At 37.4% G+C, this 6,440-nt stretch overlaps 1 non-coding gene across 1 annotated transcript; it reads left to right on the top strand.

Moving 5' to 3' along the window:
- Nucleotides 1-611: 611 nt before the first annotated feature.
- On the top strand, nt 612-719 carry LOC140710152 (U6 spliceosomal RNA). Its single transcript, XR_012091114.1, has one exon. It is a non-coding gene; the product is annotated as a U6 spliceosomal RNA (small nuclear RNA).
- Nucleotides 720-6,440: the final 5,721 nt, after the last annotated feature.

The following is a 6,440-nucleotide window of genomic DNA, read 5'->3' as shown; positions in this document are numbered from 1 at the left end:
GGTATTGCCTAGGTTGTCTTCTGGGGTTTTTATAGTTTTTGGTTGTAATTTAAATCTTTAATCCACCTTGAGTTGACTTTTGTGTATGGTGTAAGGAAGGGGTCTCGTTTCCATCTTCTGCATGTGGCTAGCCTGTTATCCCAGTACCATTTATCGTCCGTTGCTTGTTTTGTCAGCTACGTGGAAGATCAAATTGTTATAGATGTGTGACCTTATTTCTGGGCTCTCTACTCTGGTCCATTGGTCTGTGTGTCTGTATTTGTACCAGTATCATCCAGTACCATGCTGTTTTGGTTATTATAGCCCTATAGTATAGTTTGAGTCAGGTAGTGTGATGCCTCCTGCTTTGTTCTTTATGCTTAGGATTGCCTTAGATATTTGGGCTCTTTTGGTTTCATATGAATTTTAAAGCAGCATTTTCTATTTCTGTAATGAATGTCTTACTAATTTGGTAGGAATAGCATTGAATCTGTAAATTGCTTTGGGCAGTATCACCATTTTAATGATATTGATTCTTCTTATCCATGATCATGGAATATTTTTTCATTTGTTGATGTTATCTGTGATTTGTTTGAGGAATGCTTTACAATTCTCATTGTAGAGATCTTTCTGTGCTCGCTTCAGTAGCACATATACAAAAATTGGAACTGTGTAGAGAAGATTAGCATGACTCCTGCACAAGGATGAGATCTTTCTCTTCCCTAGTTAGCTGTATTCCTAGGTATTTCATTTTGTGTGTGTGTGTGTGGTAATTGTAAATGGGATTGCATCCCTGATTTGGCTCTTGGCTTGGGTGATGTTGGTGTATAGAAATGCTAGTGATTTTTGTATGTTGATTTTGTATCCTGAGATGTTGCTGAAATTGTTTATCAGCTGGAGGGGCTTTTGGGCCAAGAATATGGGGCTTTCTAGATATAGAATGATGTCACCTGAAAACAGGGATCATTTGACTTCTTCTCTTTCTATTTGGATGCCCTTTGTTGCTTTCTCTTGCCTGGTTGCCCTGGCCAGGACTTCCAATACTACATTGAATAGGAGTGGCGAGAGAAGACATCCTTGTCTTGTGCCAGTTTTCAAGGGGGATGCTCCCAGCTTTTGCTCATTCAGTATAATGTTGGCTATGGGTTTGTCATAGACAGTTATTACTATTTTGAGGTATGTTCCTTCAATACTTAGTTTGTTGAGAGTTTTTAACATGAAGGGATGTTCAATTGTATTGAAAGCCTTTTCTGCATCTATTGAGATGATCACATGTTTTTTTTTTCTTTAGTTCTGTTTATGTGATGACTCATGTTTACTGATTTGCATATGTTGAACCAACCTTGCACCCCAGAGATAAAGCTTACTTGATCATGGTGGATTAGCTTTTAGATGTGCTGCTGGATTTGGTTTGATAGTGTTTTGTTTTGTTTGTTTGTTTTTTGATATGGAGTTCTGTCGCCCAGATTGGAGTGCAGTGGTGTCATTTTGGCTCACTGCAACCTCCACCTCCCAGGTTCAAGTAATTATCCTGCCTCAGCCTCTTGAGTAGCTGGGATTACAGGCACGTGCCACCACAGCCAGCTGATTTTTATATTTTTAGTAAGGATGGGGTTTCATGTGTTGGCCAGCCTGGACTCAAACTCATGACCTCAAGTGATCCACCTGCCTAGGCCTCCCAAAGTGCTGGGATTACAGGCATGAGCCACCACACTTCGGCCTGTGGTTTGCTAGTGTTTTGTTGAAGATTTTTGCATGAATGTTCATCAAAGATATTGGCCTGAAGTTTTCTTTTTTTGTTGTGTCTCTGCCAGGTTTTGATATCAGAGTGCCATTTTCATAGAATGAGTTGAGAAGTCTCACCTACTCAATTTTTTGGAATAGTTTCAATAGGAATGACACCAGCTCTTCCTTGCACATCTGGTAGAATTTGGCTATGAATCTGTCTGGTCCTGGGCTTTTTTGTTTGGTGGATAGGCTATTTATTACTGATTCAATTTCAGAGCTCATTATTGGTCTGTTCAGGGATGCAGTGATAGTGTTTCTTCCTGGTCCAATCCTGGGAGGGTGTGTGTGTCCAGGAATTTATCCATTTATTCTAAGTTTCCTATTTTGTGGGCTTACAGGTGTTCATAATAATCTTCTAGGGTTATTTGTATTTCTGTGGTATCAGGGGCAATATCCTATTTGTCTTTTCCAACTGTATTTATTTGGAGCTTCTCTCTTCTTTATTAGTCTAGCTAGTGGTCTATTATCTCATTACTTTTTCAAAAAACAGGTCTTGGATTCTTTTATCTTTTGAATTATTTTTCACATCTCAATCTCTTTGGTTTGGCTCTGATTTTGGTTATTTCTTGTCTCTGCTAGCTTTAGAATTCGTTTGCTCTTGCTTCCCTAGTTCTTTTAATTATGATGTTACATTGTTAGCTTGAGATCTTTCTAACTTTTTGATGTGGACATTTAGTGCTATAAATTTTCTGCTTAACACTGTCTTTGCTATGCCTCAGAGATTCTGGTATATTGTATCTTTGTTCTCATTAGTTTCAAAGAACTTCTTGATTCCTACCTTAATTTCATTATTTACCCATAAGTCATTCAGGGTCAGGTTGATTAATTTCCATGTAATTATATGGTTTTGAGCAATTTTCTGATTCTTGAATTCTAGTTTTATTGCACTGTGATCTGAGAGAGTGGTTGGTATGATTTCAGCTTTCTGCATTTGCTGAGGATTGTTTTATGTCCAAATATGTGGATGTTTTAGAGTCTGTGCCATGTGGCAATGAGAAAAATGTATATTCCATTATTTTTAGGTGGAGAGTGCTATAGAAACCTATCAGGTCCATCTGTTCCAGTGTTAAGTTCAGGTCCCAATATCCTTGTTAATTTTCTGCCTTGATGATCTGTCTAATACTGTCAGTGGGATGCTGAAGTCTCCCACTATTATTGTGTGGGAGTTTAAGTCTCTTTGAAGGTCTCTAAGAACTTGCTTTATGAATCTAGATACTCCCGTGTTGGGTGGGTGTGCACGTGTGTGTGTGTATCATATATATCATATATATATATCATATCTATCATATATATATCATATATGTATCACATATATATCATATATATACTATATATATGATAGTTAATTCTTCTTGTTGAATTGAACCCTTAATCATTATGTCATGCCCTTCCTTGTCTTTTTTGATCTTTGTTGGTTTAAAGTTTGTTTTGTCATTAATTAGGATTGCAACTTCTACGTTTTTCTGTTTTCCATTTCATTGGTAGATTTTCCTCCACTCCTTTGAGTCTACAGATGTCATTGAATGTGAAACAGTGCCATTCCATGTGTATATTGAAGACACATACCATTGTGTTTTGTTTCCTTATACAGATTGCCACTCTGTTCTTATTTTATCCAATAAGAAATGGTAGAAAACATAAAATTGTCTGAAAGTTTTCAAAAATACATGCAGAAGTCATAAAATGACACTGTTCTTTTCTATTCAAATATCAGCATCTAATGTGTTATACCCAGCCATACCCTTATTGCAGAAAACTCTTCTGTTTTCAGTCTGCCCCATTTTTTCTGATACCTTCCTGCTTCTTGCTACTTATTTTAGCTCTAGATATAATTTAAACAATTACCCTTTTATTAAGCTCTACTGTACACTAGAAACCATTGAGAAAGTTATTGACTTTCCCAGGAAATCAGAAGTACACAGATCAAAAAGTATACTGTGACTTGCAAAACTCTATACATACACAAAGAACAAATAGAAAGGAGCAATCAAATCTGCCTGGAAGAGTCAAAGAAAGTGACTTCATCCTACTGTGATAACAAACTCAAAACCTTAATCCCATATTCCACAAATAAGGTTTCTCTCACACACAATATATATTCAGCTCAATTTGGGTCGTCACTCAGGAATCCAGAAAAAAAAATGGCTTCAACCTTTCGTAGTTTCCTCATCTAGAACAGAAGACTCCATATTCACCATGACTGTAGAAGAGTCTACATCACTTCATCTCAGAGGCCACTGTCCAGAACTGTAGCTGTCACCCTCCTCAAGCTCCTACCACCCACTGCAAGATGGTTGACAAATATGGACAAATAGGTATAATGTCTGATCAATTTTATTATCTCTACCACAGAAGGTTTCAGAAAGGAGATGAAATTTAAGCTGGACTTTAAAGGCTATGTCAAATTTGACAAATGGAATTGTAAGGAAAGCACATTAGAGGTAAAGGAAAGAGTGAACACACAAAGGCAAGAGAACCTCGTGATATGTAATGAAGAAATGTCCATTATTTGTTCTGTGGCTGAGACTAATAGTTATTATTCATACATCTATTCTCTTCTTTTCCTGTAGTAATAGAAGTTGTAGCTGGGCATAGGTTAACATATCCGCAAACTTCATTGGGTTACCTCTTTTGTATTTAGGTGTCACAATAGGAGTAAATTCTTATCTATGAAATGTGAGAGGAAAGATATGTACAACTTGTAGCATACACTTCTAAAAGAATAAATATGCCTTCCTCTTCTCTTCTTTCCATCACACTGTCTTACAGACACTTTGGGAAGGCATTTCTGTAACATGTATGATAACAAACTGTAGCAATGGCAGAGCAACAAGATGGAAAGATACTACTTGAGGGAAAGATACTACTTGATACTACGCAAGTGTCGTATGGTTCCTGAGTGGTGACCAAGAGGGATAAGTTGATTTCTATTGTGATTAAATCATACTCTTTTAGGAATCACTTTTTACAGCAGGCAAGTCTGTAACATAATATGGCCTCTACTAGGTAATATTAGTTTTCTTTCTCTCTTTGTGTTATCTCTTTTACCTATAAAGGTTTTTGCAATTAACATACAATTATAAATTTGAAGCTGTAATTGAAAAAATAAATCTGCTTTGAGGTTGATTATTTTCTAGTACCCAGGTTGTGTATACATAGGTTAAGCAATACATTTGATTTCAGAGATACTTCAGAGGCTTTTACATTCCTTTGCTGTAGGACTAGTGTGCATACAGTACAATGCTATAGGTTAAACAGAATAACCATCATGTTTCAGTGGCACTGTGCGATATATTTGAAAATATGTCTGCATATCACTGGAAGATGACGACACTGTATGATAGAAAATGACATTGGTGGTGACAAGAGGGGAAGGGTGGCTGATAACTGAAGAAAATGATAAAGAGATAAGGAACTTCATCCCAGTAAACTTGTAGAGAATTCTGCAATATATGACTCACAGATTTTAGAGTAGATATCTACATGACAGGGATGGAGAAAATCTACTGTGCCCCAGATATTGGAAGAGCAGAGCAGGAAGTGTAGAAAGATCAGGGAACCCAAGGATACACGTAAGAAACACTATGCTGGATTATAAATTTTGCAAAGGCATGAATATCTTGACTTTTGCATCCTTATAACAATGCCTAGAACTTAGTAGGTAATCAAAAATATTTGGTTTTGACATCCCCATTCATTGCCATTTCAGCAAAAGGAAATTTCAATTTACCAGTTGTTCAGGCCCAAATCTTTAAAGTCATCCCTGATTCTTGTCTTTCTTTACACTCTGTATCCAGACTATCAACAAATCCTATTAGCTTACCTGTCACAATAATTTCTGAATATTATGACTCCTAAGCAGCCCCACCATTATCACTCTAGTGCAAGCTATCACCACTTCCAGACTCCAGCCTCTTAGCTAGACTTCCAGTTTATACCCTTGTTCCCTGTATTAGCTTCCTATTGTTGCTGTAGTAAGTGACCATAAAATTGGTGGCTTAGAGCAACATAAATGTATTCCTTTATAATTCTGAAAATCAGAAGTCTGAACTTATTCTCCTGGGCTAAAGTTAGGTACTGGCAGGGCTGGTTCCTTCAGGAAGCACAGAAAAGAATCCATTTCTTTTCTTTTTACAGTTTCTAGAGGCTGCCTGCATTCCTTGGCTCATGATCTCTTCTTTGCATCACTCTGACGTCTTGCTCCCATGGTCCTATCACCTACTACTAGCTCTGATCTGACTCCTTGTCATAAGGATTGGTGTGACTACATCAGACCCAACCTGATAATCAAAGACAATCTCCCCACTTTAAAATTCTTAGTTTAATTACATCTGCAAAATGCCTTTTGCCAGATAAGGTACCATTCACAAGTTCTGGAGATTAGGGCAGAGACATCTTTTGGAGGCACCATTATCTGGCCTACCACACTCCCTTACAATCAAATCTCCTTAGAGCCACCAGAGTGAAAAATCTGACCACGTCAATTCTGGGCTCTGTATCTTCCATGTGATTCCCATTTTACTCAGCATGAAACAGGAAGCATTAACCATAGTCTAACAGCTGTGTATGGTCAGATCCTCCACAGCTTCTCCAACATATCTACCACCACACACCCTTCACTCACTGTATTCCAGACACACTGGCTTCTTTTCTGTTCCTCAAATATACCAAAC

The sequence above is a fragment of the Chlorocebus sabaeus genome, chromosome 24 (genome assembly GCF_047675955.1).
Source record: "Chlorocebus sabaeus isolate Y175 chromosome 24, mChlSab1.0.hap1, whole genome shotgun sequence".
Classification (NCBI taxonomy): Eukaryota; Metazoa; Chordata; class Mammalia; order Primates; family Cercopithecidae; genus Chlorocebus; species Chlorocebus sabaeus.
Note: the sequence above shows the minus strand (reverse complement) of the source record. Positions and strands in the feature narration are given on the sequence as shown.